Source organism: Hemiscyllium ocellatum, chromosome 41, assembly GCF_020745735.1.
Source record: "Hemiscyllium ocellatum isolate sHemOce1 chromosome 41, sHemOce1.pat.X.cur, whole genome shotgun sequence".
NCBI classification, from domain to species: Eukaryota; Metazoa; Chordata; class Chondrichthyes; order Orectolobiformes; family Hemiscylliidae; genus Hemiscyllium; species Hemiscyllium ocellatum.
In genome coordinates this window covers 6529279-6542969 of record NC_083441.1, presented here as the reverse complement: position 1 = coordinate 6542969, position 13691 = coordinate 6529279, and the positions used below count along the sequence as shown (strand labels likewise).

At 44.1% G+C, this 13691-nt stretch overlaps 1 pseudogene; it reads left to right on the top strand.

The window, feature by feature from the left end:
* Window positions 1–13163, top strand: part of LOC132834622 (perforin-1-like) — a 43671-nt pseudogene extending 30508 nt beyond the window's left edge.
* The last annotated feature ends 528 nt before the right edge of the window (window positions 13164–13691 follow it).

The window sequence follows — 13691 nt, the reverse complement described above, 5'->3', positions numbered from 1 at the left end:
AGAGGGGAGTGAGAGACACCTCTCAGTGTACAGATATCTCCCTGAGGGGTTGCTGTCTGAGAGAAGCCAGTCATTGTACAAACATTCCCGAAGAAGAGAGAGAGGGGATGGAAAGACACCAGTCAGTGTAAATATATTTCCCTGAGTGGGGTGGGGGGGGGGGGGGGGTGGAGAGAGAGAGAGAGAGAGAGAGAGAGAGAGAGAGAGAGAGAGAGAGAGATAGAGAGAGAAAGAGTACGGGGAACTGAGGGACACCAGTCGGGATTCAGAAATCTCCCTGAGAGAGAATGAGAGGACCGAAAGACAACAGCCAGCGTACAGATATTTCCCTGAAAGAGAGAGGATTGCGAGAGATGCCAGTCAGTGTACAGATATCTTTCAGCGAGAGAGAGAATGAGGAGAGTGAGAGACACCAGTCAGTGCACAGATATCGCCCTGAGTGAGAGAGGGTGGGGTCGGCCATAAACCACTTCAGTGTTCAGTGGGGATGTGGTGTTTTGTGAGGTGTAGCAGCTTCTCTTGTGGTTGGTGGTTTCGTTTGGAGAATGCAACACCTCTGGCCATGTTTCAGTGCAGCTCTGACATTTCTTTATCAGTTCAGTTCATCACATATTTACCACTGTTTTCTGAAATTGCAACACTCCGTCAGTCAGATGCCTGCGGTGCATGTCTTCCTGCTATTGACAACAAATGGCAATTTTCAAATTGTGTAGCATCCTATCCCTTCCATCCCATACCCACCGATGTTCCGTAACATCAGGTCTTCCAGTCTGCAAGACTCACTGCAGAAACTCACCAGAGATCCTCAGACATGACCTTCCAAACCCCACAACCACTTTCATCTCGAAGGCCAAGGGTCAACAGATGCAGTGGAACACCACACCCCCGGGACGTTTCCCCTCTGCCTCACTCTCCCCCACTCAATATCATATCGGCTGTTCCCTCAGTGTTACTGGGCCAGAATCCTGGGATTTCCCTTCTTCAGGTGTATTGTGGGTCTACCCCACAGTGCAGAGACTGCTGCCGTTCAAGATTGCAGCTCACCCCTACCTTCTCAAGTGGGGCAACTAGGGATGGCAAAGTAAATGCTGGGCCCAGACAGCGACGCTCACATACAAACACAATCAAACTCTACCTTTTTCCTCTGCTTGGGAGTAGGTGTGAATGTAAAGGTGTTTGTGTCCATTGGGGTAGTGTGGGGTGAGAGTGAATGGGAACAGGTATGAGTCCATTCAGAGCGTGTCGAGCGGGAGAGTACAGGAAGGATTTTGGGTCCATTGGGATAGTGCAGTGTAGGACTGAACTGGAACGTGTTTGGGGTACATTGGGATGATGTAGAGTGGGAGTGAATGGAAATGAGTTTGGGTCAATTTGGACGGTGTAGATTGTGAGTGAACGGGAAGGTCTTGGGCGACATCAGGATGGTGTAGAGCTGATGTAAATGGGGAGAGCTTTGGGTCCATTAGATGGCGTAGAGTGGGACTGAAGAGTTTTGAGTTCCATAGGAATGGGGGTAGAGTGGGAGTGAATAGGCAGCAGTTTGGATCCATTGTGACGGTGTAGAGCAGGAGTGAAGACCAAGGGCTTTGGGTTCATTGCACGGTGTGGAGCGGCAGTCAATGTCATAGGGTTTGTGTCCATTGTAATTGCATGGAATGGGAGTGGGAAAGGAGGGGTTTGGGTGCATTGGGAAGGCGGAGAGTGGGAGCGCTCAGGAAAGGGTTTGAGTCCATTGGGAGTCAGTGGAGTGATAATGAATGGGAACTGGTTTGGGTTCATTGGGATGGTGTAGAACGCAGGTGAACAGGCAGGGGTTTGGGGAACATTGCGGTGGTGTAGAGTGGGAGTGAATGAGATCGGGTTTGTATACATTGGAATTGTATAGAGAAAGAGTGATTGGGAAGAGGTTTGGATCCATTGAGATGGCATCGATTGGGAATGGGATAGATTTCGAATCCATTTGGATGGTTGAGAGTGTGACTGAATGGGGAGGCTATTGGGGAACATTGCGATGCTGTCGAGTGGAAGTGAACAGGAAGGGTTTTGGATATGTTGGGATGATACAGAGTGGGAATGAACAGGAAGGGGTTTGGATCCATTGGGATGGTGGAGAGTGGGAGTGAACGGAAAGGGTTTTGGATCCATTTGGATGGTTGTTGTCCTACTGAAACCGCAAGTTCTCCGTTCCTCACAGTTCCAGTTAGCTCTCCCTTGTCTCCCTGCACTTCGCTGCGCCCTATCTTTAGCGGCTGCCACCTTGAACCGCTGCAATCTCCGTGCTGTTTGGTAGACCCACAATGCCCCTGAGGAGGGTAATTCGCAGGAATCTGAAGCAGTGCAACTGATGGAACAGCCGATATGTTACTGAGTGGGGGACGGTGAGGGGTCGGAAGGGGAACTTTCCGGGCACAGTCTGGGAGATGAAAGGCGAGAGATGGAAAGACAAAATGTAGCAGAAGAGTTGCACAAGCCTTGTGATGGACAGTGTGCTGAGAGGTTTTGACACTCTGCTGTACAACAGACCTCATCCTGTGGAGATATGACACTTACTGTCACACCAGACCAACGTGACAGCACTCAAGCATGAGGTTTAGGCTGGGGCCCAGTGGGATGTTTCAGACAACATAAAACACAGGCAACGCTGTCCTCCACACTCTCTCAGACACGGCTGGTGTGAGGTCGGAGAGAAGCAGCAGGTAACACTGCACTGAGGTAAGTGCAAACTGAGCACTGCATGAAATTGGGACAATGTATGGGTACAACACTCAGAGGAAAGTTATCAGCAGCTCAGGATAGGTTTCAAGTTACAGAGAGATGAAGCAGTTTTTTTGGTCTGGTGCTATACAGAGTAACTGGTACCGGGACTGAGTTACAGATGGGAACCAAATCTAGGGGTTTCCAATGTTTTATGCTTATACAATAGCAAATACCTGGGAGTGGGTTGCAGTTTGGTATCTAGCCAAAATCTTCAGAGTAATTTACTTCCAAAACAACAGAAACTCCGGAGTGACCTACAGACTGGACTCTAATCGGAGGGTTCGGGGTGGTTTATTCCGAGAATAGCAGACACCCGGGAATGAGTTACGGAGTGGAATCTAAGTATAGGTTTCAGATTGTTTATATAAAGAATATGCGAAATCTGAAAGTGAGGTTCAGACGCAGAATATAATCAAGGGATTTGCGGTGATTTATGCGTAGAATACGTTATATGTGGAATACCCATGTGCTAGTTACAAACTGGAATCAAGTCGAGGTATGCAGGGTCGTTAATGTGAAGAATAACATGCAGTTGAGAGTGAGTTCCAGAACTGGAATATAATCGAAGGGTTCAGTGTGGTTGATAAAGAGAATAACAGTTAACTAGAATTTAATTACAGACTGGAATTTTATTGAAGCATTTAGGATAATTTAAACATGGAATAACATACCCGGGAATGATTTACACACTAAAATCTAATCCAGGAATTTTGTTTTTTTATATGTGCAGAATACCCGGGAGTAAGTTACAGACTGGAATGTAATCGAGAGTTTTGGGTGGTTTTTATACGAAATAATAAATACCCGAGAAGGATTTACAGACCGGAATTTAATAGAGTGGTTTGAGTTGGTTTAGAGATGGAATAAAAGATATGTAGGGATGAGTGACAGGCTTGACTTTAATCGTGGTGTTCACTGAGGTTTATAGATAAAAGAACAGATACCCAAGAGTGGGCTATAGCCTGCAATCTATTTTAATTGGTCAAGGTGGTTTTTATGTATAACAACAGACACACAGGAGTGAGATACAGACTTGAATCTATTTCAAGTTTTTATGGTGGCTTTTGGATGGAAGAACAGGCATCCAGGAGTGAGTTTCAGACGGGATTTTGATCGAGGGATTCAGATTGGATTCTGCCCAGAATAATCTGGTAGTGAGTTACCAATTGGCATCTAGTCATGAATTTCAGGGTGATTTATATATAGAATAATAGGAGTCTGAGAGTGAGTTCCAGACTGGAATCCAATCGAGGGTCTCAGGATGGTTTAAACATAAAATCACCCGTATCTCGGAATGACTTATAGACTAATATAATCGAGGGATAAAAATGGATTAACACATAACTCGAAATGATTTACAGAGTGGAATCTAATCCAGGGTTTGTCCCGTTTTATACAAAGAATAAGAGATAATTGGAGTGAGTTACAGACTGGAATCTAATCAAAAGGATTAGTGTGGTTTATGTACAGAATAACAGATAGCCAGGATGTAGTTACAGACTGGATTCGAATCGAGGGCTTTTAGGTGTTTATGTGCAGATCAACATATACCTGGGTGTGAGTTGCAGACTGGAATGTAATCGATGGGTCCAAGGAGTTTTCAATACAGAATAAGAGATATCCAGAATTGAGTTACCGACTGAAAACCATTCGAAGTGTTCAGGGTGGATTACATATAGAATAACACATACCTGGGAAGGAATTACAGACTGAAATCGAGTCACAGAAGTAGTTATTTCTATCAAATAATGGGGAACCAGGAGTGAGCTACTGACAGGAATGTAATTGAGGATTCGCGGTGGTAGATTCTTGGGAGTGAGTTACAGACTGGAATCTAATCGAGGGTTACAGATGTCTCATATCAAGAATATGAGATACCTGGGAATGTGGTGCAGACCCGGAATACAATTGAAGGTTTTCTTTTGGTTTCTACGTAGAGTAAGGGGTATCCAGGTGTGAGTTACCGACTGGAACCCAGTCGAGATCTTTAGAGTCATTGACGTATAGAATAGCAGGTAACTGAGCGTTAGTCACATACTGGAAACTAATCAACGGAATCAGGATGGTTTATACAGAGAATAACATATACCTAGGAGTGAATTACAGACTGGAATTTAATTGAGGCGTTTAGGGTACTTAAGCATGTAATAACAAATACCCGGGAATAATTCTAGACTGGAAAAAATAGAATAACACATACCTGGGAAGGAATTACAGACTGAAATCGAGTCACAGGAGTAGTTATTTCTATCAAATAATGGGGAACTAGGAGTGAGCTACTGACTGGAATGTAATCGAGGATTCGCGGTGGTAGATTCCTGGGAGTGAGTTACAGATTGGAATATAATTGAAGTGTTCAGGATGGTTTTGAAACAGAATTAAAGATACCCAGGTGTGAGACATAGACTCGAATTTAGTTCAGGATTTGGGGTGGATTGTGTACAGAATTATAGATACCCAGGTGTACGTTACAGACTGGCATCTAATCGAGGGCTTGGGTGAACAATAACAGGTTCCCAGGGTTACAGACTTCAATCCAATTCATGTTTCAGGATGGTTTTGGATGGAAGAACAGGTATCCAGGATTGAGTTCCAGGCTGGAATTTAATCGTGGGTTTCATGTTGGTTTATGTACTGAACAAAGCATATCTAGGAGTGAGTTGCTCACTGGAATCTAGTTAAGAGTTTCAGGGTGGTTTATACAACGAATAATAGGTTTCTCGGAGTGAGTAACAAACTGAACTCCAATCGGGAAGTTCAGAGTGGTATAAACTTAAAGTCACACATACCTGAGAGTGAGTTACAGACTAATCGAGGGATTCAGGGCTGATAGATAAGAAATAACAGTTATCTGGGAATGATTCACGGAATGGAATCTAATCCAGGGGTTTGTGGTGTTTTGTACATCGAATAACAAATGCCAGACTGGAAACTAATCGAAAGGGTTAGTGTAGTTAATGTGCACAATAACTGATAGACAGGATTTCGTTCCAGCGTGGAATAGAACAATTGGTTTAATTGGGGTTTATGTAGAGAACAACAGATACCTGAGGGTGTGTTACAGACTGGAATCTCATCAAGCAGTTCGGGGTAATATATGTATCTAATAACAGATACCTGGGGTTGTGTTATATACAGTAATCTAATTGATGGTTTTGGGTTGGTTTATATAGAGAATAAGAGATAACCAGTAGTGAGTTAGAAATTGGAATCTAATCGGGGCCTTGAAAGTAGTATCTATATAAAAATACACAAACCCATTAGTTCCTCTCATACTGGAAACTAAATGAAGGATTCAGTGCATTTTTAACATATAGTAACAGATATCTGGGAATACTTCACAGCCTGGACATCAATCCAGGGAATTGTGTTGTGTTATATACAGAATAACAGATACCCGGGAGTGAGTTACAGATTGGAATATAATTGAAGTGTTCAGAGTGGCTTTTATAAAGAATAACAGATACCCAGGAGTGAGTTACAGACTTCAATCCAATTCATGTTTTCCGGATTTTTTTATTGGATAGAAGAACAGGTATGCAGGAGTGAGTTACAGACTGGAATTTAATCGATGGGCCAGGTTGGTTTATATACAGAATAACACATATCTGGGCGTGAGCTACCCACTGGAATGCAGTCAAGAGGTTGACAGTGGTTTACAAATAGAATAATAGTGGTCTGGGAGTTAGCTAGAGACTGGAATCCAATCGAGGGGATCAGGGTGGTTTAAACACAGAATCACACATACGTAGGACAGCTTCACAGACTGAAAAGCAATCCATGGATATGTGCTGTATTATATGTAGAATAACAGATTGCGGGAGAGAGTTACAGACTGGAATCTAATCGTGGAGTTCAGGGTGGTTTATATTCAGAATAACAGAAAACCGGGAGTGAGGTACAGACTGGACTGTCACTGAGGGGTTGGACCAGGTTTATATACTGACTGCCAGATGCCTCAGAGTGAGTCACAAACTGAAATCTAATTGAGGCGTTCAGGGTTGTGTAGATATAGAATATCAGATACCTGGGAGTGAGTTACTGACAGAAATGTACTCGAGGGGGTTCGAGTATTTTGTACATCAAATAAGACATATCTGCAAGTGTTTTACAGGATCGAATCTAATTGAGGGGTTTGGTGTAGTTAAATAATGCAATTACAGATAGCTGGGAATGACTTACAGACTGGAATCTAATCCAGGGATTTGTGAAGATTTATATATAGAATAAAAGATACCTGGGACTGAGTTACAGACTGGAATCTAATAAAGGGTTTCAGTGTTGTTTATACGTAGAGTAACAGATCCACACTATTCAGTTACAGCTTGGAATTTAATCGACCCGTTCAGCATAGTTTAAAATAACACAGACTAGAAGTAAGTTACAGAATGGATTCTAACTAAAATATTTAAGATGCTTTATGTGTAGAATAACAGATACCCAGGAATGACTTATAGACTGGAATCTAATCTTGAGGTTCAGGATGTTTATATAGAATAGAAGATGGAGTGGAGTGAGTTAAAGACTGTGATCTATTCGAGGTGTTCAGGATGATCTATTTCCAGATTAGCATACACGCCAGAGTGAGTTACAAACTGGAACATAATCAATCAGTTCAAAAGATGGTTTATATGAAGAATAACAGATATCCAGGAGAGAGTTACAGACTGGAATCTAATCGAGGGGTTCAGGGTGGTGTATATAAAAAGTCGCACATACTTGGGAGTGAGTTGCAGACTGGAATCTATTCGAGGAGGTCAAGATAGTTTATATATATATAATGTCAGCTGTGTCAGAAAAAGTTATAGACTGGAATTTAATTGCGGTCTTCCAGATGACATTAAAAAAATTGAATACGACATACCTGGGAGTTGTTTACAAACTGAAATCTAATGGTGGGATTTATGATGATTTATATATCGAATAACAGATAGTTGGGATAATATCGGCTTTCAGTGTGAATAATCTAGGAGTTCAGTGAACCGAATAACAGTTAACCAGGAGTGAGTTATAGACTCTTACCTAATTGAATGGGTCAGGATGATTTATACATCAAATAACAGATACGCAGAAGTGAGTTAAAAATTGAATCTAATCGAGGGTTCGATGCAGTTTTTATATAGAATAACAGGTACCAAGAAATGAAGTACAGACTGGAACCAATGCAGTGTTTCAGGCTGATTTGTATACAGAACACCAGTTACCCCGAAGTGAGTTGCAGACTGGAATCAAATTGAGGGAAGCAGGATGGTTTATGTGCAGAATAGTAGATACCTGGCTGTGAGTTACACACTGGAATCAAATGGAAGAGTCGGTGGTGGTTTATACACAGACTAACAGATAACCGGGAGGGAGTTACAGACCGGAATCTAATCGAGGGTGCAAGGTGATTTATAGAAATAATACCAAAATCCCAAGAGTGAGTTACACACTGGAATCAAAAGGAGAGGTTCGGGGTGTATTATGCACAGACTAACAGATACCCAAGAGGGAGGTACAGACTGGAATGTATTGGAGGTGTTCAAGTTGGGCTAAGTATAGAATAACAGATACCCAGGAGTGAATTAAAGACCCTCTAAATGACATGTTCAGTGTGCTGTTCAGGGTGGTTTATACATAGAATACCAAATGGCCAGGAATAAGGTACAGTCGGGAACCCAATACAAGGCTTCTGGCTGTTTTACATACAGAATACCATTACCTGGAAGTGAGTTGCAGCTTGGGATATAATCGAGGTGTTCGGAATGGCTTACATATAGAATAACAGCTACCCACGAATAAGTTGCAGACTGGAATGGAATAGAGGCATTTATAATGATTTATATATCGAATAACAAATGTCCAGGAGCGAGTTACAGACTGGAAACCGATCGATGGGTTTGGGGTGGTTTATATGCATCACAACAGATACCCGAGAGCGAGGAACAAACTGGGATCCAATCGAGATCAGAGTTGCTAAGATATAGAATAAATGATACCTTGGTGTGAGGTAACAACCGGAATCTGATTGAGTGCTTCGGGATGGTTTAGATATAAAATAACACATGCCTGGGAGTGAGTTACAGGCTGGAATCTAATTGAGGCTTTCAAGCTGATTTGCGTATCGTATAACAGATACCCGGGAGCGAGTTGTAGACTGGAAGTTAGAAGGTGCGTTCAGGATGGTTTTAATGAGATAACAGATGTCCGGGTGCATCTTTCTTTTACTGGTAGGAAACTAATGCTGCGATTTTTGACTAGTTAAATATCGAATAACACATACCTCGGAGTGAGTTACAGACTGGAATATAACGAAGGGTCTTGTGGTGGTTTTGATGCAGAATAATAGGTCTTTGGGAGTGGGTTACAGACTGGAATCTCATCGAGGTGATCAGGTTGCCTTTTTATATCGAATAACAGACTCCAGAGAATGAGTTACAGACTGAATTACTTTCAAGGGGTTAATGGTGGTTTTCGTATTGAATAACAGCGCCCTGGCAGTGATATACAGACTGGAATCTAATGGAGGAATTTGGCATGGTTTGATGTACAGAATAACAGGTAGCCGAGAGTGATGTACAGACTGGATCTAATTGAGGGATTTGACATGGTTTATATATAGACTAACAGATACCCGAGAGTGATATACAGACTGAAATCTGTGGAAGAAGAGATAAATGCAACTGCATTACAGGCTGAAATGTAATCGAGGTGTTCAGATTGGTTTATATATAGACAGAAGACTCCCAGGAGTGAGTTCTAGATAGCAATCTAATCGACGGGTTCAAATCATATTAAACGATTTGTCTATCTACACGAAATTAAAGTTATCATTCTGTCCATAATAGTATCTAAATCTGTGAGATTTCGCAAAAAGTTTTTCAATTCACACTTAAAATGTGATAAAGCTTTGAACAGCTCATAAATCTATCAAAGTAAGCAAACTTGCTTTAAACATCCACGTGTCTCATGGAGTCATAAACATGGACAGTGCAGAAACAATATAGTCCAACTTTCCCAGGCTGACCAGATATCCGAAATAATCTCGTCCAATTTGCCAGTAATTGGCCAATATCCATCCAAACCTTTCCATTTCAATAGCCATCTAGGTGCATTTTAAATATTAAAATGATCTCATACTCCACCACTTTCACTTTCCGGGCGTGCACCCACCATCTGCGTGAAACATTTGTGCTTCAGGCCCCCTTTAAATCTTCCCCTCCCACCTTAAACTTACAAACCTCCAATTCTGGACCCCCTCACTTCCGGGAAAAGACCTTGTCTATTGATCCTATTCATGTCCCTCATGAATTTATCAAACTCTTTCAGGTCACCTTTGAGACATCTGATGCTACATGAAACATAGCCTGAGTCTGTTCAGCCTCTCCCAACAGTTTAAGCTCTACACCCCCTTTAAAAGCTCACAAAACTGTTATGGTTAGCACAAACACCTTCGAAACTCACTCACCTTAGGGTAATGCTCTTAACAGAGTCGACAGTATGGTGCTCGAAGAGAACAGTAGGTCAGGTGGCATCCGAGGAGTAGGAGAATCGACGATTCAGTCATATGCCCTCCATCAGGAGTCATTCCTTCTGAAAGATTTATTCTGAAAACTTGGATTCTCCTGCTCCTCCGATGCTGCCTGACCTGCTGTGCTTTTCCAGCACCACACTCTCCACTCTGATCTCCAGCATCTGCTGACCACACTTTCTCGTAATGTTTGTAACAGTTGATCATTTGTCATATTTAGCAAGCGTATATTCTCCATGAAGTTAAAATGCCACACTGCTCTTAGCAGCTGATAAATCTGTCAAACTGAGCAAACAGACATTGAACATCCACTCTGGAGATGTTCAATAATTGCTGGCCAGCCAGTGCTGCGGGCATCCCGTTAGTGAATTAAATAATGCTGGATAGTATTTTTTGGTAAAAGCTTATAAACCTTTCAGATCGAGTGAGCAGATCTTAATAACATAATGAAAAGCTCATAAATCTGTCAAATTAAGCAAATTAAATGCCCACTTCATAAGCACAGTAGCATTCGTCATGGTGAGAATACACATATATTCAATCCCCATTCAGCACTTTTACATCTCATAAAAATGTCCTAATACGCAAACAAAGCATGACGAGTCACCTAAAATAGCTCAGATTGAGCAAAGAATCCTTTCACTCACACAGACAATGGCGTAATACCACTATTGGCTCATAAATATGCCATATTAAGTGAACAGACGGTGTATATTTATTTAACATAGAATTCTGGTCCAAACAACTCATAAGGCTGCCACATGTTCAAAACAGATATTCTATATCGAATTAAAATAGGATAATGGATTTAGCAGTTTATAAATCTGTCAAATTAAGGAGACAGATGAAAGTCACCCACTGAAGAGTCTTGAAAAGTTCATAAATCTGTCACGTTGAGCAAAAGGAAACATTTAAGTTTACATTCTGGCCATAACAATTTACCCATGAGTCAGATTTAGCCCAAAAAAAGGACTCACCCACTTAAAATGCCATAATGCTTTAACAGCTCATGCATATGTCAAATTAAGCAAAATAAGCAATAAAATCGACCTAAGAAGCATACAATTATTCACAGCTCACGCATCTGGCATGTTTTGCACGCATCTAGCTCAAACGTCATTGAAGATAGGATAACGCACTTAACAGGTCATCAATGTTGTAGACATAGCATTCAGACGGTCATCATACATTTAATAGAAAAAAACTCTGAATTGCATATAAGGATGACAAATTAAGCATTTAGAACTTCAAAATCCACACAATACACTCATAAATAGGTCAAAAGAAGAAAACAGATTTTCAAAACCGACATGCAATAGCATATTACAACACTTCTTAGCTCAGAAATGTGTCATGTCAGCAAACAGATCTCCAACAACCATTGAAGAAGCCATGCCACTCATAAATCTGTCAAAATAAGAGTTTCACTGTTTCTCTTGCAGATTCCCATTGGGACCTACCAGGGAGCAACATGCCATCTGGGTATTCAAAACTGGGCACTGTTCTCTTTCTCTGGCTGCTCTTCCGGGGGTGGCCTCAGCGCCTGCACCACGAGGACCACCGAGTGCCACAATGCCGTCTTTGTGCTGGGGGCGCGACTGGTGGGGCAGGGCTACGACGTGGTGATGCTGCAGCCCAAGGGGGCCTTTGTCATCGATGTGAACACCTGGTGCACGGCCAATGGGAGCTGCACTCTCAATGAGCTGCTGAATGGCGTGCGCTAACGGCTGCCCGTCTCACAGGTGGACTGGTGCACCGTGAGCTCCAGCTGGCGCTCAGTCTCCAGTCAGCTTTACCGATCACCGATCAAGCTGGCAGAGTCCGCCAACTCTGCCAACACCAACAACTGGTGGGAGGACCTACCCGTGCAAACACCCAAAGCTGGTGTCAAGGTGGTGTTGGCTGGATCCCATTCCAAGATGGTGGAGTTGGTCACCACCTGCTCCCAGAGTGATCGCCAGTTTCACCACTCAACAATTCCAATGCCTCTACTACCAGTATCGGTGAAGGCCAAGCGATGGCTTCTGATTTCCATCGCTCCCTCTCTAGTCTGCCAGCCAGCAACGTCAGCAATGTCACATACCCTGAGCAGAAGCTGGTGGCCACCTACGGTACCCACTACCTCACAATGGTGGAGCTGGGCGGGCGTTACAAGAACGTGACGGCTATTCGGCCGTGATAGGCGGTGTATGAGGGCTATACTGCCGAGGAGGTGACGGACTGCCTATCGGTGGAGGCCGGTGTCATAGTGGGCCTCACAACCAAATTCTCGGAGGGCTACAAGTGATGCCAGAAGAAGGCGCGCTTCATGAAGAACAGCAACTTCCACCAGGCCTTCAGTGACCAGGAGACGTGGGTAACGGGGGGGGGGGACGGGCCTACCAGGGGGTGGAGCCCTTCTTCTCTGGGGATGGCTCGGCCTTTGCACGCTGGACCGAGAGACTGCTCACCCTCCCAGGCCTTGTGCGATATGCCCTGGCGGCGCTCCACCCCCTGCTGCCCTCCGGCGACCCCAGGCAGAAGACGCTGCAGCGCTACATCAGCAACTACATCACGGGCAAAGCCATCTCCCAGAAATTCGGTGGGGGCCCTCGGTACCCCGACCCGCGCCATCCCTGCTCCAACCTGTGCTGCGCACACAGTTGTGTGGACCGGAATTGCTGCTCCAAGGGGAAGGGGCTGGGTCGCCTGATGGTCACCATCAAGGAAGGCCGGGACCTCTTGGGGGGACGTCTTCTCGGGCACCGACGGCTACGTGGTGGTCAGGTACGGCCAGGCGCAGGCCAGGACCTCCATGATGTCAGGCAACAACAACTCCACGTGGAACGCCACACCTGGACCTGGGCGAGGTCAAGGCCTAGAGCGGGCGAAATCTGAACATCGAGGTCTGGGATGACGAAGCCAGAACAAGCAATGACGTCCTGGGCAAGTGCCAGGTCAGACTGATCTCTGGCACACATGGCAAGGTCTGCTACCCTGCTATGGCAAGGTGACCTAAGACTACACCTTCAACTGCGGCCCCCACCTGGATGGTGCCACCTGTCAAGATTACATGCCCGGCCCTGGCAGTGTTCCCTTCACCACTGCCCTGGATGCAACCGTCCGCAACTTCCTTCTCAACCCACACTTGCCCAACATCCGCTCCAAATCGCCATTCCCTATGGTCTAATTCCCCTGACGTTTATATCCGACAGTGTCTTTCCCAGACTGCATCCTTGCTATCACCATTGCAGCATTGTAAGCCGCGTTCAATGTGGCAAGCTCTATGCCATTACATCAAAACGCTTTGAAGGCTTTTTCCAACCGTGCAAGCAACTCAACGCAGAAGAAGGTGCATTTGTATAATCTTTCACTTTCGCAATAAATCTAACTGTGCATTTAGCCTGTTCCATGTGACCTGTCTGCACGGGCACACTCGATCAGC